Source organism: Perognathus longimembris, chromosome 1, assembly GCF_023159225.1.
Source record: "Perognathus longimembris pacificus isolate PPM17 chromosome 1, ASM2315922v1, whole genome shotgun sequence".
NCBI classification, from domain to species: Eukaryota; Metazoa; Chordata; class Mammalia; order Rodentia; family Heteromyidae; genus Perognathus; species Perognathus longimembris.
The window spans coordinates 102067671-102094729 of NC_063161.1; the positions used below are offsets into that span (position 1 = coordinate 102067671).

A 27059-nucleotide genomic window follows, 5' to 3' on the forward strand; every position below is an offset into this window, starting at 1 on the left:
CTGGACTTAACCCTTGCATTAGAATTAAGCCATATACTTTCTTGAGTCTCTGTGATCTTGCTGACTCACTATGAAAAGTCTTGGATATAAGATAGGAGGGATGCTGGAGGAGCAACAGTGCCTTAGCTGAGCTCCCTCCAACAGCGCAGTTTTCCCACCCCAGAGAAACTTTTACCGCTAGATAGACAGCTCAAATAAGTTCTAACAGTACAGGGATTTCGGCCAGGAAGGAAAAATCAACATAGCTGGTCTGAAAACACAGATTTGAGCTCTGGGCGGAGTCCCAACGCCACACCAGTGTGGGGGCCAGCACCGCGCCGTGCACCCCATGCAGCTCAACAGAGACCAGGGACAAATTCTCCAGATGGCAGCGAACATACAGATCGCAGGCTGAGCATGGATGGGCTGAAATTGCAGAGACAGTGTGAGTACTCCCATGAAAGACATTCTCACTAGCGCCCACAAGCAGCTCCTTCCCCAACTGCCAGAGCAAAGCGCCATCTTTGACACTGGCAAAGGGTCAGACCAGACGGGAGCTAAAGCCCGCCTGGGGAAAACGAGGACCAAGCGGCCATCTTTGAGAAGGGTAAGAGGGACCAATTAGCGAAAGCCAGCTCCGCCCAGGAGAACGCCCCCTGCCCAGGTAGGAGGCGTGTCCTGGGCCTAGGCCCAGCTAGAGGTGCCTGCCCTGCCTGCCGGAATTCCTAAATTAATAAGTGAAAGCAGCTAGCAGCTATTGGTGGCACGGAACTGCCAAATGGGAGAACAAACCTCCCAAGACAGATAATCGGTTCCATTTAGAAGCCCAGTTCCCAGCCCGAAAGAGAGCTGAATTCCATACCCAGCTCTGCCCAGAGGGCCGCCCCGCCCAGGAGGGTGGAACCACCCCAAGGCAAGTGACTCAGATGGGTAAAACAGGCCAGAATCATCCTGCCCTACTGAGTCTGCAGCCTATTCAAAGCCAGGCGTTAAAGACAGTGGCCCCACAGCAGACGGGAGGTGCCACAGCTCCCGAGACCGCTAGTGTCCCCACCTACAGAGAACGCACAAGGCCTACCTGCAAGCTGTGGGAACACAGGGAAGGAGAGTCAGAACAGACCCACCCCTGGAAACTGAAGGCATATCAAACCAGCCAAGTGGCAGAATAGACTGCAGATCATCACAAGGAAACCAGAGACCATAGAAAGTCCATCCAAACAAGGAAGACTTTTTTTGTTTTGTTTTGTCTCTAAAGTTTTTTAAGCTTTCATTTTTATTTTTATTTTTTCTCATATTTTCATTTCTGAAACATAATTGGTTTGTTTTTGTTTCCCATTTTCACCTGTTGGTTCTATCACTTTTTTTTGTTTTTGTTTTTTTTGTGGTCATTGTTGTAGTTGACCATTTTTTTTCTTTTTTCTTTCTCTGTTCTTTTTTGTATTTCCTTTTTATTACTCTTTTTTAAATAACTCTTCTCGGTTATGTGCATCTGTGTTCCAGTATTCTCTCTTTAGTTCTCGCTATGTATTCTCTTTTTTTAAAAATTACTTTCCTATGAATAACAGGTCCACTCTTTATGGCTAACTCTCCACTGTCTATCATTTTAACCTTGTTGTTTCTACCGATTCTACTCTCCTCCACATTTCCACGTCACTGAAACTAAACCAAAATCATCACCCCCCCCATACATTTTACTCTAGTTTCTTTATTACCACTAATTTACCCTCCTGACTTACTACTAGGTCCTCCAGATCCCATTTACCCCTGGTTATTGGATCGAGGGTTTCCTCGCTTAATTCGAGTGAAACAAAGGGGTTCATAGAGAAAGCCAGTCCAAAAGGAACTTAATATAAGAACAAGAATTGCTCATAGAGTTGTAACAGTAATAAGTAACTACTGAATACAGGGCTCAGAATTGGTTGTTATATTGAAATTGTATTCTTTAGGAACACCAAATCTAATTTTATACACAGGTATAAGAGGTATGTGTATTTAATTGTGAACATCTAAGATTTACACAACAGTGCTTGGTAAGGGCTGCTTTGGGTCTTAAACGGTGCTCACAGGTGCTGGTAGACTGGCATCCCCAACCCAAATGGGCAGAAGGAACACAAGAAAGATGGCAAACAATGAAGTCTTATCCCCCACTCAAAACAAGCAGGAAGCAGAGCAGGCAATCAAAGATATAGAAGAGAACCCTCAAAATGCTTTACAAAGTCTACTGATAAATATGATAAATGAAAAGTTTGAGTCTCTTCAGTCAATTATTCTAGAGCATGAGGAGGCAAACCAAAAATTAATGGAGAATTTCATGGCATCCACAAATAGAAAGATAAATGAACTTCAAGAGTCAAATGAAAAGATAGCTACTCAGCTTAAAGATTTGAGAGACAACACTCAAAACCAAATTAATGAAGTTAATGAAGTAAAGAAGTCCATACAGGACCTAAGAAATGACATGGAAATTATCAGGAAAGACCAGTCAGAAGGAAAAGAGATTCGAAATGAAGTAGCTAGCCTACAGTCCCGACTAACTGAAGCAGCAGATCGAATCTCAGGAGCTGAAGATTCCTTAGAATCTATGGAGAAAGATAAAAAATCAATACAAGTCCAGTCCAATCAACAAAACAGATCACTACAGGAGATTCAAGAAACAATCAGGAAGCCCAATTTAAGAATAATAGGTATTGAGGAAAACTTGGAAAAAGAAGTTAATGGGATAGGCAACCTATTTAACAGAATAGTAGCCGAGATGATATATGACTGTTAACAAAGGGAGACGGAGAGACAGTAGATACCAAGTCTGTGAATACTGTATATGTTCATGATACATTGTATATTGTATATGTGTCTACCTGACCTAGAGAAGGGATAGAAAAACAGGACGTAAGATATCACAAGAAATGTACACACGGCCCTACTATGTAACTGTACCCTTTTTGCACAACACCTTGTAAAAAAATTTGTGTTCAATTAATAAACAAATAAAAAAAAAAGAATATTAGCCGAGAACTTCCCAAATATCCAGAAGGAAAGGCCTATACAGATACAAGAAGCATTTAGAACCCCAAACCGACCAGACCAGAATAGGACATCGCACCGACACATAGTGATCAAAACAGGATCAGTAGAGTCCAAGGAAAAAATACTCAAAACTGTTAGGGAGAAGAAAACAATCACATATAAAGGAAAAGCAATCAGAATTACCCCAGACTTCTCAGCAGAGACCATGAAAGCAAGTAGAGCCTGGAATGAGGTATACCAAACACTAAATAAAAATAACTACCAACCAAGAATTCTGTACCCAGCCAAACTCTCATTCATAGCCAAAGGTCAAATAAAAGTCTTCCATAGTAAGGAAAAACTGAAACAATATATCTCCACCAAACCAGCTTTGCAAAAAAATCCTTAAAGATGTACTATACAGGGAAAATAATCAAGAGCCCAATACAGACAGAGAAATGAATCATAAATAGTAAACATCAGATCAAGAAATTGGAAGAAACAGTTTTAACAAGATAGTGACAATGAAAGGAACAAACGATCATCTCTCAATTCTAACTCTCAACATTAATGGACTTAATTCTCCAATCAAACGACATAGGCTCTTAGTTGGATCAAAAATCAAGATCCAGCTTTCTGCTGCCTCCAAGAGACACATCTATCTAGCAAAAGTAAACATCTGCTAAAAGTGAAAGGCTGGAATCAAATCTATCAAGCAAATGGCCCCAGTAAGCAAGCTGGAGTTGCAATCCTAGTATCAGACAAAATTGACTTCAAATTAAAAAAAGTAAGAAGAGACAAAGAAGGTTACTATATACTAGTAAAGGGAACTCTCCTACAGGAAGATATAACCATTCTAAATATCAACACCCCAAATGCAGGAGCACCCAACTTCATCAATCAAACACTACTGACTCTAAAAACACTCATAGACCCAAACACATTGATAGTTGGGGACTTTAACACTCCACTATCACCTCTGAACAGATCAACACGCCAAAAACTGAACAAAGAAACCACAGAACTAAATAACTGCATAGACCAACTAGACTTAACTGACATCTACAGAATATTCCACCCAGCAACAACAGAATACACATTCGTCTCTGCAGCACATGGAACATTCTCCAAAATAGATCACATCTTTGGACACAAAGAAAATCTGTACAAATTCAGAAGTATCAAAACCATTCCCTGCATACTCTCAGACCACAATGGAATAAAATTAGAGCTCAACTAAAACAGACACCACAGAAAATCCCACAATTCATGGAGACTAAATAACACACTGCTGAACCATCAGTGGGCCATTGAAGAAATTAAAACGGAAATTCAAATGTTTATGGAATTCAACCAAGATGAGGACACAAAGTACCAGCTCCTTTGGGATACAGCAAAGGCAGTACTCAGAGGAAAATTTATATCTCTGAGTGCATACATCAACAAACTGGAGAAACAGCAACTCAATAATTTAAGGAAGCACCTTAATCTCCTTGAAAGAGAACAACAAGCCAAACCCCAAGTCAATAAACGGAAGCAAATAATTAAAATCAAATCAGAATTAAATCAATTAGAGATGAAAAAAAACTATTGAAAGAATCAACAAAACAAAGAGTTGGTTCTTTGAAAAAAATCAACAAGATAGACAGACCCCTGGCAAACCTGACCAAAAGACGAAGGCAGCACACTCAAATAAACAAGATAAGAGATGAAACAGGTAATATCACCACAGAAATAACCGAAATTCAGAAAATAATAAGGGACTATTTTGCAAACCTTTATGCCAACAAATTCAAGAACTTGGAAGAAATGGATGATTTCCTAGAAAAAATTCATATCCCCAAACTCAACCATGAAGATTTAAACCTTCTAAACAGACCCATATCCAGTATTGAAATAGAAATGGAAATAAATGATCTTCCATCCAAGAAAAGCCCAGGTCCAGACGGATTCACTGCAGAATTCTACAAGGCCTTCAAAACAGAACTCACACCAATATTTCTCAAACTCTTCAATTAAAGTGAAAGAGAACATTCACTACCAGACACATTCTATGAAGCCAGCATAACCCTCATCCCAAAACCAGGTAGGGACTCATCACGGAAAGAAGACTATAGACCGATTTCCCTGATGAACATAGATGCAAAAATTCTCAACAAAATTCTGGCCAATCGACTTCAACAGGTCATCAAAAAAATCATACACCACGATCAAACTGGATTCATCCCAGGGATGCAAAGTTGGTTTAATATACGCAAGTCAATTAATGTAATTCACCACATCAACCCGAGCAAGATAAAGAACCACGTGGTTTTATCTCTGGTGTGCGGAAAAAGCGTTCGACAAAATCCAGCACCCATTTATGCTAAAAGCCCTGGAAAAACTGGGATTCCAGGGAACATTCTTGAATATAATCAAGACAGTTTATGACAAACCAACAGCACGCATAACTCTAAATGGTGAAAAACTAAAGTCATTCCCTTTAAAATCAGGAAAAAGGCAGGGATGTCCACTTTCTCCCCTGTTCTTCAACATAGTACTAGAATTCCTAGCCAGAGCAATTATGCAAGAAGAAAATATAAAGGGGATCCAAATAGGAAAAGATGAAGTTAAACTTTCTTCGCAGATGACATGATCCTATACCTAAAGAACCCCATAGACTCTACCCCCAAGCTACTAGAGCTGATCCAAAACTTTGGCAAAGTTGCAGGATATAAAATAAACCCTCAAAAATCAACGGCCTTTCTCTATGCTAACGACCCAAAGACCAAGGTGGAAATCAGGAAAGCAACTCCTTTTGCAATAGCTCCCCAAAACATAAAATACCTAGGAATAACCTTAACCAAAGAAGTGAAAGATCTCTTTGATGAGAACTTTAAAAGCTTGAAAAATGAAATTAAGTCAGAACTAAGGAAATGGAAAAACCTCCCATGCTCCTGGATTGAGAGGATTAATATAATCAAAATGGCAATATTGCCAAAGGCTATCTACAAATTCAATGCAATACCCATTAATATCCCAGCACCATTCTTTAATGAAATAGAGGAAGCAATCCAGAAATTCATATGGAACAATAAAAGACCTAGAATAGCAAAAACAATCCTAAGCAGAAAGAACAGTGCTGGCGGAATTACAATACCCAACTTCAAGCTGTATTATAAAGCTATAGTAATAAAAACAGCTTGGTATTGGCACCGGAACAGACCTGAAGACCAATGGAACAGAATTGAAGACCCAGAAATGAATCCACAGAACTATGCCTACTTAATCTTTGATAAAAGAGCTAAAACAATAACTTGGAAGAAAGCCTCTTTAACAAATGGTGCTGGCAAAGCTGGTTCAACACATGCAACAAACTAAAACTAGATCCTTATATATCACCTTGCACCAAAATCAATTCCAAATGGATTAAAGACCTCGAAATCAAAACAGACACCCTGAAAACACTAAAGGAAGGAGTAGGAGAAACACTTGGGCTCCTTGGCACAGGACCGAACTTCCTTAACAAAGGATACAAATCAAAGAAAGGCTGGACAAATGGGACTGCATCAAACTGCAGAGCTTCTGCATGGCAAAGGACATAGCCCGCAAGATAAACAGAAAGCCCACAGACTGGGAGAAGATCTTTACCGGACATTCAATGGACAAAGGCCTCATATCTAAAATATATGCAGAACTAAAAAAATTACCTTCCTCCAAAACAAAACCGCAAAGAACCAATAGCCCTCTCATCAAGTGGGCTAAAGACTTACAAAGAGACTTCTCTGATGAGGAAATGAGAATGGCCAAAAGACATGAAAAAGTGCTCTACATCACTGGCCATAAAAGAAATACAAATCAAAACAACATTGAGATTCCATCTTACCCCGGTAAGAATGTCATATATCAAGAAAACTAACAATAACAATTGTTGGAGGGGATTTGGCCAAAAGGGAACCCTACTTCATTGTTGGTGGGAATGTAAACTGGTTCAGCCACTCTGGCAAGTAGTATGGAGATTCCTCAGAAGGCTAAATATAGAACTCCCCTATGACCCAGCAGCCCCACTTTTGGGTATCTATCCAAAAGACCACGAACAAATTCACAGTAAAGCCACCAGCACAACAATGTTCATAGCAGCGCAATTTGTCATAGCTAGAATCTGGAACCAACCCAGATGCCCCTCAGTAGATGAATGGATCAGGAAAATGTGGTACATATACACAATGGAATTTTATGCCTCTATCAGAAAGAATGACATTGCCCCATTTGTAAGAAAATGGAAGGACTTGGAAAAAATTATACTAAGTGAAGTGAGCCAGACCCAAAGAAACATGGACTCTATGGTCTTCCTTATTGGGAGTAATTAGTACAGGTTTAGGAAAGTTACAGCATAGGATCACAAGAGCCCATTAGCTATACCCTTATGAACACATAAGATGATGCTAAGTGAAATGAACTCCATGTGGAAACGATTGCTATATCACAGTTGTAATTACTTTCAACGTACCATGTGTATCTGTAGCATCTATTATAAATGATGTTCTTGTATCACCTTCCTGTAGTTGTACCTACACTATCTCTGTAACATTATCTGAGTGTATTGGAAACCATGTATACTGGTATTAGAACTAGGAAATTGAAAGGGAATACCAAAATTGAGAGACTCAGGGTAAAAAAAGAAAAACAACTACAAATGCAATACTTGCAAAACTGTTTGGTCTAAGTGAATGGAACACCTCATGGGGGGAAAGGTAAAGGTAAAGGGGGCGGGGGGTATGAGGGACGAGGTAACAAACAGTACAAGTAATGTATCCAATGCCTAATGTATGAAACTGTAACCTCTCTGTACATCAGTTTGATAATAAAAATTTGAAAAAAAAAAAAAGAAAAAAAGAAAAGTCTTGGAACTTCTTAGCTCCCACAAATATACAGCAAATCCTCTATGATATAATACTTTTCTATAATTAGGATACTCATCTGTTAGGGTACTAAATTTTCACTTAGGTGTACTTTCATTGTTCACTAAACTCACTGTGTTGATTCTGAATCCTTTTGGAATGAGTTCTTGCCTATACACACTAAACATATGTAAGCTCAGAATTTACTAAGTGTGGGTTGGGAATATGGCCTAGTGCTAAAGTGCTTGCCTCATATATATGAAGCCCTAAGTTCGATTCCTCAGCACCACATCTATAGAAAAAAAATCCAGAAGTGGCGCTGTGGCTCAAGTGGCAGAGTGCTAGCTTTGAGCAAAACAGCAGCTAAGAACAGTGCTCAGGCCCTGAGTTCGAGCCCCAGGACTGACAAAAAAAAAAAAGAATTTACTAAGTGTTCTCAGAAATCCTTGGAAATTTCCCCCTGAAAGTACACACATGTTGATATTCCCTGGAATTTATTACAGCTGGTTGCCTTTCTGTAGTTTCTGACTGCCTTGGTCCCAAAACTCACAGCTGAAGTAAGACAATAAGCCCATTGTTCTAATACTTCTCCCTGAAGGCAAAATTGGGGGATCTATCCTTTTTTGTTATTCTTATAGTTCCAGACTAAGTGTGAGCCATTCTTCCCAATCTGGTTTGGATCTCTGCGAGGACTGTCACATCAAAGGTGCTTTACTGTGGTAGAATCCCACTCTATCAGCAACCAGATTGGGAGGTAAGGGAGCAGAGGGAAAAGGTAGAGAACAGTGAATACTAAATGGAATCTTCCAGGTTATTCCACTGAAGGATGGTCCACCCGAATTACAAGTGAACTTCCAGGTGAATGCTGGTCAAAAAAAATGGTCTGGAAATAATGATACTGTAATTATAAAAAGTGGGTATTTTTCACCAATATATGTTTCAGGTCATAATGGTGTGTTCAGGTTTTGTAGCATATATCAGTTCATTGAAGTAAGAGAAAGGAAGAAGTAGACTTGAGACAGAACATATTTGTCAGTTAAAAACAAAGCATGAAAGAAATGTTGGGTTCTGACCCTGCTTGTTTATAAAAGCTGAAGGGAGAACAGATACAATTATAGATTCAGACATGGCTTATATTTTAAAACAAAGCTAACCTCAAAACTTAGAAACGTTCAGTTCTCTCAGTATGGAGGAGACTGTAGAAAGGATAGGGAAAGTAGCCAGGTTTCTCTGTATATATTTTGTTCTCTGTCTCTCCACACACATACATATACACACATATATACCATTAACTATATACATATATACCATATATATACATACCACGTACCTATACCTACCATGTATATATATATATATATTTAACTTGTTTTGCAAGTTTTACACAATTGTGAAAGTTAAAATTTAGAAATGAGACCCTGAAAATAAGATGCAGGATGAAACAAAGAAACCAAACCTTTAATTGAGTAGATGTCATAGCTATAGTGATAGGACTCTGTCAAGTACCTTTAAATCACAGTCTGTTCCTTGGGGACTATATGCTAAGGACAAAACCTGACAAACTATTTTCTACAATCACATTGTTGGTGGTAGTTTTGGTAGTGTTGTTCTGAACCTGTATTTTGTGGGTTGTTTTACTTGTTTTGTGTGTGTGTGTGTGTGTGTGTGTGTGTGTTTACATAATACAAAAGAGTAATGATGTTGGAATCATTAGAAGCCAGGTATTTTTTCTTGTATGGGAGAGAAAAAACAGGATGCAAATGTGGGAACAATGAGGTTAATTTCAAACCTTAAATCCAGTGGCTCTATCATGACCAGCTTTTGGTATATTTCATCTTAAAGGAGAGGAAAATGTTTTAGTGTTGTTTACTGAAAAAGTCTTATAATACGGGCAGAGTAACAATGAGCCCCAGCTGGCAGTTCCTAATGCATAATTTCTGTTAATAGAAATCAGAGCTTTGAGAAAAGTGACTGGTTTCAGATTAGGAGAAGAAAATAGAAAGAAATCTTGCGCTGGGAATATCATGCCATTCACAAAAGGTATCAAAAAGTTATCATGGGGGCTGGGGATATAGCCTAGTGGCAAGAGTGCCTGCCTCGGATACACGAGGCCCTAGGTTCGATTCCCCAGCACCACATATACAGAAAACGGCCAGAAGCGGCGCTGTGGCTCAAGTGGCAGAGTGCTAGCCTTGAGCGGGAAGAAGCCAGGGACAGTGCTCAGGCCCTGAGTCCAAGGCCCAGGACTGGCCAAAAAAAAAAAAAAAAGTTATCATGGGGGGCTGGGAATATGGCCTAGTGGCAAGAGTGCTTGCCTGGTATACATGAATCCCTGGGTTCGATTCCCCAGCCCCACATATACAGAAAATGGCCAGAAGTGGCACTGTGGCTCCAGTGGCAGAGTGCTAGCCTTGAGCAAAAAGAAGCCAGGGACAGTGCTCAGGCCCTGAGTTCAAGGCCCAGGACTGGCCAAAAAAAAGAAGCCAAAAAAAAAAAAATACTTCAATGTCAGGAGCCACACTTGCAGCTAAATTCTTCCTGACCTCTGGCTGTGTTTTCAAGGACGTGCAAGGACATGGCTTAATGGAAAATCGGAAATGCTTTACTATGTCTGCCATGAGTCCATTCTTATGTCAACCAAACTCATCCTGTCTTAGCTACCATCAGGTATTGCTCTGGGGTCCATTCTTATGTTAACCAACCTCACCCTGTCTTAGCTATGTCGGGTATTGCTAACTCCAAGCCTTTTTGTGTTCTGGAATTTTAAGCCTATGCTGTTTCCTGGTTTTCAAACTGCATATATCCTGGAAGTTAAGAATAAACCTGGCTGCAGTCTTGAGTTACAGTCTGAGGCTGCAGACCTCCCATACCCCATCTTCGCCTCTTGTCTTTTTTCTCGTGTCTTGTATTTTTCCTTTTCTTTAATCCTCGCCCCCCTCATTCAGGATTTCCTATTCACTGCCGGCTGGCTCAGCAGAAGTGGTGCCCGAATACCTGGGACGACGGTAGAGGACCCCTGCTCAGGTAAGGATGTCTGAACTCTTGGGAAGGAGAGCGGGAGAGAGAGATAGTTGGGGGTAAGGAATTATGGGACTAAGTATAGGCTGTATGCTATACGTGCAGGCCCCCAAAGGCATGCTTCATGCCCGGGCAGTGAAAGTTGGCCAAAGTTACTTAGAACGTCTCTTTCACTTTATTGAGGAAGCATGCCCCCAGTTCCTGGAGGAAGGAACGAATAACTTAGAAACTAGGCAGAAAAAAAAAAAAAAAAAAAAGATTCAGGAACATTATGATGCAAATGGCCCTGAGAAAACCCCAGTGGATGCTATTATTCTTTGGTATCTGGTCTGAGATTGCTTAGATCCTAGACATAAACAGATTAAATTCAATCAGTCGATTGGAGAAACTGAACAGGGACCTGATGAGTGTTGCCCAGCCCAGGAGCGTATGCTGCTGCCCAGGAAGAGCTGAGAAAATTAATAAGATCTGAACCCAATGGGCTAGATTTTAAGGAAGACTCAGATGGCTCAGACACTGAGGAGAAATTATGCAATAAGCCTACTAAAGATAGATTGACCCATGTTGAGAATATGTTGAAATCAGTTATAGCCCTATTTCACAGCTTCATCCAGAACAACAAACTTCTTTAAAGGTAGATACTGGTGAGCCCCCACCGACAGTTCTGGCAGACTTACAGCTCTCTAATGCAGGCTGCTCGCAGAGGGGCGGGACCTGAGGCTAGGGAAATGCTAACACCACCGAGGTAACTTCTCCTGACCGAGCGCTGTACTTCCACCAAGACAATGACAGATTTGAAACCCCAACCAGGGTGAGTGACCATTAGCCTGGAGCTTGGATTTTCCATAAAGCTACTGGGCTAGGTCAAGGGGATCAGCAATTGTGGGTGTTTGGAGTCAACTGATTTCTAGTTCAGTTCCGCTGGTTGCTCATCAAGTGGGGGACAGTCTAAAATGCTTCAGGAAAGCTGCTCAAGTTTGAGCCCAATCTTACATATTTGGAATATTTTGTAGGACTTACCTAACTTCTATGAGTGCTTAGGCAGATGAAGTTCTCTCTGTCTCTTTTACTGCCTCTCTCTAAACTCTGCCTGCCTGTGACATAGGATGGGCTGGTGCTAGCTTCCAAGGGTACCAATGTTTGTTTAACATCTGCTTTGAAAGATACAAAGAAAGGTTTTCTGTTCTTGTTATTGATGTTTGTTAAGCTTGGAGATTGTTAAGCTTGTTGTTGGCTAAATCCTGTTTTCTCTAGCATTGACCACGTGGCGGGCAATAGATTCAGTTTTAGCAAGCACCATCTTGGTTCCATCAAGGTTCCAAAAACTCTTGGAGGTGGAGTCCCACCCATCCCCCCAGGTGATGGGCGTGTCGAATTCCTAGAGGCAGGGCAGGGACTTGGAGACTCTAGCTCCTGGTTACCCTGCCCCTCACCCTGAACTCTGTAACTGTGGCCTTGCAATTCAAAGGAGCCTTGCAATTCAAATGCTGAAAGGTGATGGTGTCATGCTGTGGACTGCTGTCTTTGTGTTCTGCTCATGTCCTGTCTCCCATATCCTGGAACTTCTCTGGTCATAGTGTCCCACTTAAGCTCCCCATGGGAGCTGAACTGGTTTCTCAAAAAGTTTTGTTTGTTTGTTTGTTTGTTTACTGTCTAACCACGTGGTTCTAGAATATAGGCAAAATAATATCATTTGCCACTGGAATTCCAGAAAACTTACATGGCCAATTAAAGAACAAATCTAAGTGTGCCCCAAAGCTTGTACACATTGTCTGTATGTCTGTATGTATGTCTGTCTATGTCTATGTGTTGGTAAAACTTAAAAACAAAACAAAAAACAGGTTTTAAACCCAAACTGATCATGTTTGGGTGCAAGCAAATATGTCTAAGAAAAACTCCAAAAGGTTCTAGTCAAGTGTACATCTAATCCTGACAATTCTTTGATACAGACTAAGATTTTGCTTCTCCATTTTTTTCTCTTTTTTTTCCTATGCTCTCATAAACTCTTTTTTTTGGGGGGGGGGGCATTCCTGGGGCTTGGACTCAGGGCCTGAGCACTGTCCCTGGCTTCTTCTTGCTCAAGGCTAGCACTCTGCCACTTGAGCCACAGCGCCGCTTCTGGCCATTTTCTGTATATGTGGTGCTGGGGAATCGAACCTAGGGCCTCATGTATACGAGGCAAGCACTCTTGCCACTAGACCATACCCCCAGCCTCTCATAAACTCTTTAAGATCAAGGGACCAGAGTCATTTTGGAACAACTGCACAAATGTGACTATTAATCTAAATTTTCCCGACCCAAAATTAACATTTTGCTTTATAGGATGCAGGTTGACATGTGTGCTAGCTGAGTGGACCGTGGCAGTCTGTGGCTACAGGAAGCTGCCTCCACAGTCGGCTCCCAAACTGCCTGGTTTGTTCAGGCAATCTAGGAGTCCTGTGAGGATTTTGACAGGCCAAGGCTGTCAAAGGCCACTACCCTGGCTCTGCCTGCCCCAAGATTAGAGTTGGGTTTATAGCAGGCCTATCATGACAGAGTTGCAACTGAGACTTATTCCAAGGTTAAAAGCATCAGAGTTGTGTTTGGCGACCACAGGGCTGCATTGGTGTAGCATTGGTGTCTTCTCCCTCCATGACTCACAAACTGTCCTGGCTGCTACAGAGAGCAGACTTGGTTGGCCTTCAATCTGTGTGGATTTTGTGACTAGAAAGATGGTTAAAGGCCCATGCCTTCTAAAATCTATTTAAAAATGCCTTTAACCAGTCTGTGTAGAAATTTACAGGCAACCAGCAGGAGGTTGACAATCTATCCAGGGGACTCAGAGATGCTACTACAGCCTTATCCAGATGCAAGCCATCTCTCCTGCTGGCCTGCTAATTTGGGATGGAAGACACAGCCACTTCAGATCCACTGAAGCTGAGACTTTTTATTCATTTGTTTTCTCTTTCATGTGCCAGTAAGGTAAGGTTAAATAATATGATTTGATTTAATGCCACATGGACCTCATCCAGTCTGCTGTTCTCTAAGTGTTACAGCAGAACTCTGGCAAATATTTATTTGTTGGTCATATTTGAGGTCCTTATTATTTTACTAGTCAAAAATTACAGATTAAAACTTCTCTTTTGCGTACTTTACATGATTTTCAAAAATTCTGGGAGATATTAATTGGCTTTGAAGAGCGTAGAGAATAAAATTATAACCATTATGCCCCAACAGCTATTTTACTTCTGTACCTTTGCTTGCTAACCCATGGGGAAGTGGAAAAATACCAGCAGTCTTCCTATAGCTACTCTGTAACTCCCCCTCACCCTTTTGTGAACTCTGTACATACCTGAATCTGAGCATGGGAGATAACAACTACCTGGCGCCGGGACGTGATTGATTGTCCACGCGCGGAGCCCACTCAAGGTTGGACATGACTAAGTGCCCGGTCTCAGACCCCAGCCAGGATCTGGGCACAAGAGACAAGAACCATCTGGCTCCAGGAATGTGGCTACGTGACCACTCCTGGAGGCCCACTCAAATCTGTACCCCAAGGTTAAGGCCGTCTGGCCCATATGTTTGGCGGGAAAACCCAGGCCAATCCTGAGGCGACCAGTAAACTAGGGCAAATGTCAACCAATCATGTACTTGTAACCAGGGGTCTTCCTCATCTTCCCTGTACTTGTCTATAAAAGCTGTACTGGAATTGTGCTCGAGGTCTCTCAGCGTGACTGACAATGAGTGCACGGTGGTGGTGGTGGTGGGGGTAACCAGGTTCGAACTCGCAATAAAACGACACTTGCGGTTTGGCTTTGACTGTGGACTTTGATGGTTGTCTTTGGGGGCCTTAAAATCTGGGCATTACAGCTTCACCCTTATCTTAAATTATCCACAGCTGAATTAAAACCCTTATTTGATCTATTAAAGGGGGGACCTTGAACCTACATCTCCCAGACAAATGACAACTGAAGCAGCTAAAGCCTTAAGCATAGTAAATTCTGCCATTTCTTCCCAACATGTTGTCGGGAGCCAACAGCGAAATTAACCCTGATTTCTGGCTTACTCTCAAGGGCGTGCAAGGTCATGGCTTAGGGAGCCAACAACAAAGTTCATCCTAACCTCTGGCTATGTTGTTATCTCAAGGACATGCAAGGACATGGTTTACTTGAAGGACAGTACTAATCCTGAGATGTTTTATTATGTCAACAAGAGTCTGTTATGTAAACCATTCAACCATATCTTGTTTTACTGTCTGTTGTTATTTACCAATTTCAGGGCCTTCCTGTTTTCTTAAACCTTAGTTAATCCTATGCTATTTCCTGGTTGTCAAACTGTATATAAGCTGGAATTTAAGAATAAACATGGCGGGGCTGGGGATATAGCCTAGTGGCAAGAGTGCCTGCCTCGGATACACGAGGCCCTAGGTTCGATTCCCCAGCACCACATATATAGAAAACGGCCAGAAGCGGCGCTGTGGCTTAAGTGGCAGAGTGCTAGCCTTGAGCGGGAAGAAGCCAGGGACAGTGCTCAGGCCCTGAGTCCAAGGCCCAGGACTGGCCAAAAAAAAAAAAAAAAGAATAAACATGGCTGCAGTCTTGAGTTACAATCTCAAGATGTAGACCTCCCGTATCCCATCTTTGTCTCTTGTCTTCTTTCTCTTGCCTTATTTTTCCTTTTCCTTAATCCTCACCTCCCTCATTCAGGATTCCCGCTCACTGCCAGCTGGCTTGGCAGGCATGTAAATTATATTGATTACTCAGCCCCTTGGGAAGCATATATTTTAACTACACCTCATTCTCCAACAGCGGTCCTCTGGCAGAAGGGACCCCTTTTATGGCTTTCCTTGCCTGCTACTCCTTCAAAAGTGTTAACTCCCTATTATGAATTGGTGGCCACCTTAGTCCATATGTGCTGTGTGGAATCTTGTAAGTATCTTGGACGAGATCCACAGGTTATTTACATATCCTTTACTTTACAACAGCAAGAATGGCTTTATATTCATTGTGATTCCTGGGCCAGTGCTTGGGCCAATTTTATGGGCATAATTTCACATCATTGTCCCTCCAAATTACTTCACTTTGCCTTTTCTTACCATTAAGGGAGGGCAATGCTATTATGGATGAGGCTACTCAAATTTTTCTCACTCAAATTGACTTAGCAAAGCAATCACATGCTGCCCACCATCAAAACAGTCATGCCTTATGTCAGCATTTTCATATCACACTTGAGGTGGCTCGTCAAATTGTAAAAACTTGTCCCAACTTTACTACCTTCCTGTCTGTGCCCTCCAATGGCATTAACCCTCAAGGTTTAGTGGCCAACCATGTTTGGCAAATGGATGTTATCCACATTCCCTCTTTTGGACAGCTCCGCTTTCTCCATGTTACCATAGACACCTACTCTAATTTTATTATGGCTACTCCTCTTATCGGGGAAGCTAGCAAACATTGTATCTCCCATGCCTTACGCTGCTTTGCTACTATGGGACTTCCTAAACAAATTAAAACTGATAATGGTCCAGGATTTGTTGGACAAGCTTTTCAAACTTTTTGCAAATCTTACCAAATTGTTCACTCTACAGGAATTCCCTATAATCCTCAAGGTCAAGGAATTGTTGAACGGGCCAACGGTTTGTTAAAACACCAAATTTCTAAATTAAAAGGGGGCGGGGGAATTATACCCCTTCTCTCCTGTTAATATTCTTTCTCATGCTTTATTTGTACTAAATTTTTTAAATTTGGACTGCAATGGACACTCCACAGCACAGTGGTTCTGGGAAAAGAGAGAGCAAAGAGCTTTTGCCCAAGTTAAGTGGAAAGATTCTTTAACAAGTGCTTGGCACGGGCCTGATCCAGTATTGACATGGGGTTGAGGACATGTCTGTGGTTTTTCACAGGATGAAAATGATGCCCGCTGGCTACCTGAGCATTGTGTTTGGATTGTGGAAACTCATCAGAATGGTACAAGCGCTGACCCACTGGGCTTATGTGCCAGATCCACCGATTTTTGCACCCTGCAACTTGGGAAGGAGCTGAGGTGTTCGTCCATGTCAACAGATCAGCATATGGTACAGCTCTAGATCCTTTTGTCCAACATGTTAAAATGGGAGACTTTGCAGCTTCTGGCATTGGAACCCCTTTATGTTTTACAACTGACCGCAACAGTTATATTCCAGACTGTAATGTAATGCGATCCATACATCATAGAATTTGGATTCCTGGTAACAGTCAAGTATATAATATACAAATGACTTAATTGCCTACTGGGTTCCCTGTACATGCTAATTCTACATCGTCCTTCATGATACCTCGCTGCATCAACTCTTCTCAAATTGTAGAATCCACGGGAGAACTGCACCCCATAAAGTGTAGACATGATCATCTTCTTATAACCAATATTTCAGGAACTAATTCTCAGCTGATGGACTGGTCTGGAGCCAATCTCACCAACAAGTACAACCCAGGTCTGTGGTGGATGAATGAACACCCTCAACATCATGTCTGGATGTTAGTGGATGCCCTAAATAATATCTCTTGGCCCACTTCTTCGTCTTTAAAAAATATTATGAGTTGTGTAACACCCCCTTATGCTATTATGTATGGACCTTTTAATATTTGTATAGAAGACATGTATTTCAATGTTACTTGTACTAACTGTTCTTTTACAAATTGCTTGTATAGTGCTAACTGTTCTTTTACAAATTGCTTGTATAGTGGTCTTACTGAATCTGTAATTGTTATTAAGCAGCCTCCATTTGTCATGCTTCCTGTGAACATATCTGAAGCTTGGTATGAAGAAACAGGTATTCAAGTGTTAAAACATTTAAAAGAGCTTATGCGCCCTAGATGATTTGTAGGGCTATTAATAGCAGGCATTGTAGCCTTTATTTCCTTAGCTGTCTCTGCTGCAGCAGCTACTGTGGCTTTAACACAAAGTGTGCAAACAGCTCACTATGTTAATCAGCTTGCTCATAATACTACGCAAGCCCTGCACTTTCAAGGCAGGATTGATGACAAGGTAGAACAAAAATTAGAAGCATTGTATGAATCTGTGTTGTTTCTGGGAGAACAAATACATGCTTTACAAACTTTGCAACGGGTGCGCTGTCATGCTGGGTTTGACTTTATTTGTCTGACCCTCCATAAATATAATGGGTCAAGCTATCCTTGGGAACAAGTTATAGCACATCTAAATGGTCACATCTAAGGTCAAGCTCCAAGTGAATGAATTTTCCCCCTGAGAGGAACCGCAGCCAGAGATGGGTTTGAGGGCGGGGCCAGCTTGACCGACCTAAGACAAGGGCCTTCAGCATTGCTCTGAAGATGATCCCCAGGACGGATAAGGCAGGCTGGGTGACCCACCCCACCTAAGACAGGCGGGTTCGCTTCTTTAAATAAAGACAGGGGACATGTCAGGAGCCAAACTTGCAGCCAAATTCTTCCTGACCTCTGGCTGTGTTTTCAAGGACGTGCAAGGACATGGCTTAATGGAAAATCGGAAATGCTTTGCTATGTCTGCCATGAGTCCATTCTTATGTCAACCAAACTCATCCTGTCTTAGCTACCATCAGGTATTGCTCTGGGGTCCATTCTTATGTTAACCAACCTCACCCTGTCTTAGCTATGTCGGGTATTGCGAACTCCAAGCCTTTTTGTGTTCTGGAATTTTAAGCCTATGCTGTTTCCTGGTTTTCAAACTGCATATATCCTGGAAGTTAAGAATAAACCTGGCTGCAGTCTTGAGTTACAGTCTCGTATCCCATCTTCGCCTCTTGTCTTTTTTCTCTTGCCTTGTATTTTTCCTTTTCTTTAATCCTCACCCCCCTCATTCAGGATTCCCTTTTCACTGCCGGCTGGCTCGGCAGACTTCAACAGCCCCAGATTTCCAAAGGACATGTCCGCACAATTATTTATTTTGAAAACTGTTGGATAAGAGAAAAACAATAAACAGAGATCTTGTCTTCTTGTTTTTTGTTGTTGTTGTTTCTTCCATAAAGAGTATTTTACAAACAGAAATAGACTGGCTAATAAGTGAAAAAGAAATAATCAAATTAGAATATTACTATTTTGCAACTTCTAATAAACAGATGAAGCTACTAATGATCATCAATGGCTAGACTCTCAAAAAAGGAAGAGATAGACATTTTCATCATTCCAGAAATGGAGTAAACAGTTGAAGTACAAATGTATAAAACATATCAAGCAAGATAGAGCCTGATTCATTGGAGCTGCAAAATAAAATGTAAAATCCTTCTCATACTGACAGTATGTCTTCATCTACTGTTGCTATAACAAAACACCAGAAACAAAGTAAAATGTAAAGAAAAAGGATCCCTTCATGTTATGCTTCTGAACATCCAAAAACAAGATATCAGCTTCCAGTGGAGTCCTATCATGGAGGAATGGATGGCTTCGCATTGTAAGAGTGTGAGCTGAGAAATCCAATGTCAAGAAAGAAAGCTGGGAAGAAACCAGCCTTGTTCTTAAATAAACAGCTTCTGAGTGTGGTATCCCAAGACTGTAATGCTTGATATGTGGGAACTGAAGATTGATGGATGATGGTTCAAGGCCAACCCAGTCCCCATATTCCAGAAAAAAAAATGCTCAGGAGATTCTGTTTTGATCAGGTTTTAGGCCTGGTGACCCAACTCAATCACCTCAGTGACACAGGGAAACACAAATAGGAAGACAGTAGTCTGGGCCAACCCAAGAATAAAGTGACACACTATCTCAACATAACCAGCCCACAAAAGGGATGGCTACCTGCCTAACAAGTGTGAAGGCCCTGAGTTCAAATTCCAGCATTGCTCCCCCACCCCACCCCGCCAAAGATGCAGAATTGCTTTGTCTATGTTTTAGTACAAATTTTAGGATTGTTTTTCTATTTCTATGAAGAATATCATTGGAATTTTTATGGAAACTGCATTGAATCTGGAGATTTCTTTTAGCAGTGTGATCATTTTCATAATATTAGCTCTGCCAACCCACGGACAATGGGAGTTCATTCTAGTTTCTGGTGTCTCTAATTTCTTTCTTTCTTTTCTTTTTTTTAGTATGTTATAGTTTTTCTTGTAGAAGCCTTTTAACTCTTTGGTTAGGTGTGTGTGTGTGTGTGTGTGTGTGTGAGAGAGAGAGAGAGAGAGAGAGAGAGAGAGACTTTAGAGCTAAATCTTAATAGAATGTGAGTTTAAATTCTTACAGTTAAGTCAAAACCATGAACTTACTGATTGGTTCAAAATGATTTTATGAAAAAAATTAATCCATAACAGAAACTTGGCATTAAGAATGAAGCTTCTATTTTTTTTTTGAGCAAAGTATACAAAGGTTTGATGAGCAAGGCTGAGAAGGAGAGACTCAAACATTTCTAACAGCAGGCAATTTTCTTTTATTATTTTTTTTAAATGAGAAATGGGCCAAAGGATTGCTGGATACTTCATGAAATCCTGAGGCTTCACCATGTGAAAGCTTAATGCCTCAGGTAGTTCATAGCACATATCTTGTTAGCCATGGCTAATTCCTATGCCATCATGGGCATAGGCCGATGAGCATCAGCTACTTCTCTGTGTCTTAATTGTATCTTCACCATCCTCAACATCTTGTTTTGTTCCCCCTAGAATGATCGGACAGCTAAAGGAAAAATAAATTAAGAACTCATCTGTTGCTGGGCACCAGTGGCTCATATCTGTAATCCTAGCTACTCAAGGAGGATAAGATCTGAGGATCTCAGTTCAATGCTAGCCAGGGCAGGAAAGTCTGTGAGACTCTTATCTCCAATTAATCACCAGAAAACCACAAGTGGAGCTGTGGCTCAATGTAGTAGAGTGTTAACCTTGAACAAAAAAGCTTAGGGACAGCACCCAGGCCCTGAGTTCAAGCACACACATATAGAAAGAACGCATCTGTTTGTGAATAGGACAGGGAGTGTAATCTGTCACGTACATACATACATACATACATATATTATATATATATATATATATATATATATATATATATATATTTGCCAGTCCTAGGCCAGCTCTGTCATGTGTATTTTCTTGTCCAGTTGTATCTTATAAGCCTAGATTCACCAGTTCACTACCATAATATTGACAGAGTAGTTCTCAAAGATTTTTCCGGAAGTTCACTGGCAGTGGAACTGATCAGTCGAAAAGTTTGGGGGGCTGGGAATGTGGCTTAGTGGTAGAGTGCTTGCTTAGCATGAATGAAAACCTGGGTTAAATTCCTCAGTACCACATACACAGAAAAAAGCCAGAAGGGGCACTGGCTCAAGTGGTAGACTGCTGGCCTTGAGAAAAAGGAGCTCAGGGACAGTGCCCCAGCCCTGAATTTCAAGCCCCAGGACTGGCAAAAAAAAAAAAAAAAGAAAAGGAGGAAAGAAAGAAGGAAAGAAAGAAAGAAAGAAAAAGAAAGAAAGAAAGAAAGAAAGAGAAAGAAAGAAAAGTTTGACCTATAGCTCTTCTCCCATCACCATACAATCGATGCCAGGTGCTGGAGTTGCAGGCTGACAAGGTACTTGAGCAAGAACTGGCTACAAGCTCCTGACTGTAAGGGGTGCTGGGTGCAAGGGCCACCTTGAAAGCTGTTCAAATGCCTGCTGACTTGAAGCAACTACTTCCCATAACTGAGGAAAATTGCCCTTGGTTGAGCTTATTCCTGGGATTTTCTTTTCTTCTGAGGTATTGCATATATGACACTTTTTCTGATTTCTTTCTCAGCATGTTCATAATTTCTCTACAGAGAAACTACAGATTCTTGTATGCTGCCTCACTATAAGTGTTTATCAAATCTAGGAGTGTTCTGCTAGAGTTTTAAGACCTTTTAAATATAGGATCGTGTCACCTACAAATAGGAAGAAATTTACTTATTATTTTCCTCTCTGTGTCTTTTTTTTTTTTTTTTTTTTTTTTTTTGGCCAGTCCTGGGCCTTGGACTCAGGGCCTAAGCACTGTCCCTGGCTTCTTCCCGCTCAAGGCTAGCACTCTGCCACTTGAACCACAGTGCCGCTTCTGGCCGTTTTCTGTATATGTGGTGCTGGGGAATCGAACCTAGGGCCTCGGGTATACCGAGGCAGGCACTCTTGCCACTAGGCTATATCCCCAGCCCGCTCTGTGTCATTTTTAATTCCTTCTTTTGCCTTATTGCTCTGGCTAAAAGTTTAAACATTATTTTCAATAAGAGTGGGAAAAATGGACACTCTTGTCTACCTCATTGGAGGAAAGCATTTTTTACCCATTCAGCATAGTATTAACCACAGTTTTGTTGTGTAATGTGTTAGTGGTTGAATTATATTCCTTCTATTCCTAGTTTCACCAGAGCTTTTTTTTAATCATAAAAGGATGTTAACTTATTTTTTTGATAGGGGTTAGTATTAGGGTTTCAGACTTTTGCCCTGCCTGTGCTACTTGAGTCATGTCCTCTGCCTTTTTGTTTTGTTTTGTTTTTACTTTTTTATCTTTTGAATAGTGTTTTTCTTTTATGGCTGATCTGGCATGGACTGTGGTCCTGTTTGTACTTCCTGCATAGCTGGAATAGTAGGTACCTGTCAGTTGTATTTCACCATTTTGCTTTTTTAAAAGTTTATATTATTTGTTTGTTTATTCATTCATTCATTCATTCATTTAGCCAGTCCTGGGGCCTGGGACTCAGGGCCTGAACACTGTCCCTGGCTTTTTTTTTGCTCAAGGCTAGTACTCTACCACTTGAGCCACAATGCCACTTCCAGCTTTTTCTGTGTGTGTGTTGATGACGAATCGATCCTAGGGTTTCATGCATGCTAGGCAAGCATTCTCCGGCTAAGCCATATTCCCAGCCCCCCAATTTATTTTTTTAAACAGTGTTTTATTTTTTCCTAGGCTGGCTTTGACCTGAAATCCTTTCAACATCCAACTTCGTAGTAGCTGGAATTACAAATACAAGTCATTGCATCTAGAAAAGGTAGATTTTATCAACTTTTTTTTCTCCATTGATGGAGATACTCTCATGATTTTTCCCTTTGCTTTTATTTATGTGCTGTGTTTATATGTATTGACTTGGAATGTTGAACTATCCTTGAATCCCTAGAATGAAACCAATTGGCTCATGATTGATAATGTGTTATTGAACTCAGTTTGTGAGTATTTTATTGAGGATTTTTTACATCTATGTTCATCAACAAAAAATGTGGTAGCTTTTTTTGTATTCTTACTTTGGTTTGCTAACAGGATAACTGGCTCAGTAGAATGAGTTTTGTAACATTACTTCTCTTTCTTAAAAAGAAATTATTGTGAAGTGATGTACAGAGGGGTAACAATTTCATGAGTCAGGTACTGAGTATGTTTCCTTTTGAACAGTATCACTCCCTCCCTCATTCTCTCCCAGGTTTTTCCCTCTTGACTTCCCTCCCCCCAAAGTTGTATATTCATTTCTAATATCCTTCTCTATTTTATGAAATAACTTGAAGTACATCAGTGTTACCTCTTGATGAAAGGTCTAGTAAAGTCACCAGTAAGTCCATCACAACCAGGGATTTTCCTTGTTGGAATTTTTTCTATTACTGTCTCAATCTCATTGTTTGTTATTAATCTGTTTAGATTGCTTATGTTAGGTTGGGCTGAGGGCATAGCTCCAATGCTAAAGAAACCATTTAGCATAAAAAAGGCCCTGAGTTCAAACTATAATACAGCAGCAGCAGCACCACCACCACCAGCAGCAGAAAAACCTAGATTGTTTATATCCTCTTGGTTCAGTTTTTTTTTTCCAGTAATCCCAAAACACAAAATTTTTATTGACTGAAACCAATTAATATTCACAGAAAAAGAAACACAACAATTTTAAGAATGCTTACTTAGGAGTTAATGCAATTACTTTTATTCATGATCTCAATCTGTCACCCATATTATGAAGTGAATCATTAATTGGCAGTTCAAAGAAAAGCACACAAAATCTAAGCTATGATTAACTCATTAAACTCAGAAAAAAATTCAAGTGTACAGAGAAGCCCACATGAGAATACTACTAGATCTATTTTAGATTTATTTCTTATATTATTCATCAAGCAAAATACAATGATCATAGGAGAATGTGTGCAATGTATTTGATGGTGAATGGCTGCTTTTTCAGTGATACTAACATAATTACTCAAGTTCTACATTCTGCTATACTCTACCTGTGGACCTGCCTTGATTATAGAGGTAGCATCAAGCATGTACAAAATAAGCAGGTAAGGCAAAGCAGCAAAACACAGAACAATAATACGATCTTTATTTCTGACTTCTTTAAGATGAAAGTACTCATAACCATTGCTACTGGCTCCAAAAGTAGAGAAAGTGCTCCCCCTTGGCTGTTAATTTGTTTAGAAAGTGGTAAGCCATATAATTTGTAGGAGGAAAGTCATTGAAACCTCCAAAAAACATAACCAGGCAGTTTCTCTTCAGTGCAGAATAGTGAACTGGCAGGAACATGATGGAGAACCAGTCTTCAAGGCATCATGTAAGGGCATCCAACTGTGCTGGTATGGTCTCCAGCTTGTTATAGAAATCAAACAACTCTTTGTGGCTGAATTCCACAAGAACTTTCTCCAGTTCCTTTGAGTTTTCGCTGCTCACGCCCAGCTGCAGCACAGCTTGTGGAGATTTCAGCTTTGCTTGAGCAGAGTGGGCCATTTGAAGGTTAAGCTGCCATCCAACTGTCTCCAGCTTGTGGGGTCAGACTCCTCTGCCTGAACTTCTCCACTGTCTCCTGACCAAAGGAACACCAGACGCTGAGGAAGGCTTCAACTTTGTCCTGCGCCAGGCGGATGCCATGTAACTGCTGCTGGAAGGTGGCCGGCTTCACATGGTGGTACACCACCTGCTCTAAAATAAATGCTCTTGTTTCAAGGACTAGGTGAAGATCTTGCTCTAGAGAAAATGCGGCTTGAAGCTTTTCCTCCTCTTCTTCACTGAAACTGCTCTCAGCCTTCGGGTGAAGTTTTTGAATAATCCGGGTTAGCAACTGAGGAAATCTTCCTATATCTATTTCGTTTATCAGCGACACTGCTTTCTTCATGCTAGGGCTCTCCCTCAGCACCGGGGCCGCGGGCGCCGCCATCTTGAAACCCCCAGGCTCTCCCGAGCGCGGCCGCGGCCTTGGTTCAGTTTTGGTAGGTCAAATGTGCCTATAAATGTATCTGTTTGTTTTAGCTTTCTCAATCTGTGGTAATGTCAGTGCTCCCTCATGATTCCCTGGATTTCACTGGTATCAGTGTTAATATACCCTTTGGTCTCTAATTTTATTAAATTATCTCTTTTTCTATTCATTAGTTTGGCTAATGGTTTGACAATTATTTTTCATCCTTCCAAAGAACTCTTTGTTTCACTGATTCTTTGTATTATTCACTCTTTTCTTCCTTCCTTCCTTCTTCCCTTTTCTTTCTCTTTCTCTTTTCATCCCTCCCTCCCTCCCTCCCTCCCTTCCTTCCTTTTTGTCCTAGGGCTTGAACTCAGAGATTGGGTGCTATCATGAGCTTTTGTGCTCAAGGCTTGTGCTCTACCATTTTGATCCACAGTTCCATTTCCTGTATTATCATTTTGGTCACCACTTCATTAAATTCTATTCTGATATTCATAATCACTTTTTTTTTTTTTTTTTGCCAGTCCTGCGCCTTGGACTCAGGGCCTGAGCACTGTCCCTGGCTTCTTTTTTGCTCAAGGCTAGCACTCTGCCACTTGAGTCACAGCGCCACTTCTGGCCTTTTCTATATAAGTGGTGCTGAGGAATCAAACCCAGGGCTTCATACATACGAAGGCAAGCACTCTTGCCACTAGGCCATATTCCCAGTCCTCATAATCACTTCTATATACTAAATTTGGGTTAAGCTTGTCCTTGTAAGTCATTGAGATCCATCATGAAATTATTTGTTTGCAACCTAATTTTTTGCAATCTAATTTTTTTATTAGTAAAAGTACTTTATTCTCCTGCAATCTAATTTTTTAATGTAGGCAGGCACTTATAAACATGTCTCAGAACTGCCTTGACTGTACCCCTAAGGCTCTGTTGAGTGGCATTTTCATTTAATCTAGGAATTTTTACATATTCCCTGTGGTTGCTTAAATCACTTATGATCATTAAAAGCATATTGTTCAATTTCTGTGTGTTTGTACATTTTCTGTAGTTTCAGTTGTTGTTAATTTCTGGTTTTATTCCATTAGAATCTAAGAAAATACAAAAAATCATTTTTGGTATTTTTGAAGACTTACTATGCTCTAAAATGTTGTCTATTTTGGAGAATACTCTGTGAGCTGCTGAGAAAATGTTTATTCTGGGTATATTATTCTGTAACTGTCAGACCATAAATCAATTTTTTTTCTTGTCTGATCCTCTCCTCCACAGTTGCCTCTTATGACCATCTCCCACAAAGACCCTGTGGTAGGGGTGTTCTTAAGTTCCCTGATTTGTACCTTGTTTTCAGGTCCCCAAAGTGGCTTGATCTTAAACTATTGGCCTTTTCTCAAAATGATAACTTTTTATGACACTCTAAGATATGAAGAGTGACAGAATGAATTTCTTTTCTGTCAGTTGTGGAGCTTGAACTCAGGACATGGGTGCTGACCTTCAGCTTTTTCATTTAAGGCCAGCACTCTACCACTTTGAGCCACAGCACCACTTCCAGTTTTCTTGTGTTTAATTGGAGATGAGATTCTCATGAATTTTCCTGTCCAGGCAGGCTTCAAACCATGATCCTCAGATCTCAGCATCCTGAGTAGCTAGGATTACTGGTGTGAGCCCCTAGTACCTGGTTATGGATTTCTTCTTTAATGCTGCCTGCTATGAAGCAGTCATTCTTCTCAGACTAAATCCTTGTATTATATTTAAACTGCGGGGTTTCTCCTGTGCTATGATTTCTAAGCAGTTGTCACCAAGGCCACCTAGCTTATCCTATAGTTACATCTCCCAGTTTCCCTCACCCATAGATCATGGAATTGTGCCCTGCTGTCTACTTTTCTGTTTCCATTTCCTTTGGGCTCTCCTATCACTTCTTTCTTGATTCCTGATGCTCTTCTTCTTTTCTATCCTTAGAATACAGTCTCACCTTTGTTAACTTGACTCTTCCCATTCACTGAACTACAAAGAAAAATATATCTTGTGTGTGTATGTGTGGGAGTGGGTGAAGTGGTGATGGGATTTAAACTCAGAGCTTCATGCTGGCAAGGTAGGTGCCCTACCTCTTGAGCCATAC

The 27059-nt window shown here is 40.8% G+C and overlaps 1 pseudogene; it reads right to left on the reverse strand.

Moving 5' to 3' along the window:
• Nucleotides 1-23687: 23687 nt before the first annotated feature.
• Nucleotides 23688-24962, reverse strand: LOC125367432 (annotated as a pseudogene).
• Between the last annotated feature and the right edge of the window lie 2097 nt (nt 24963-27059).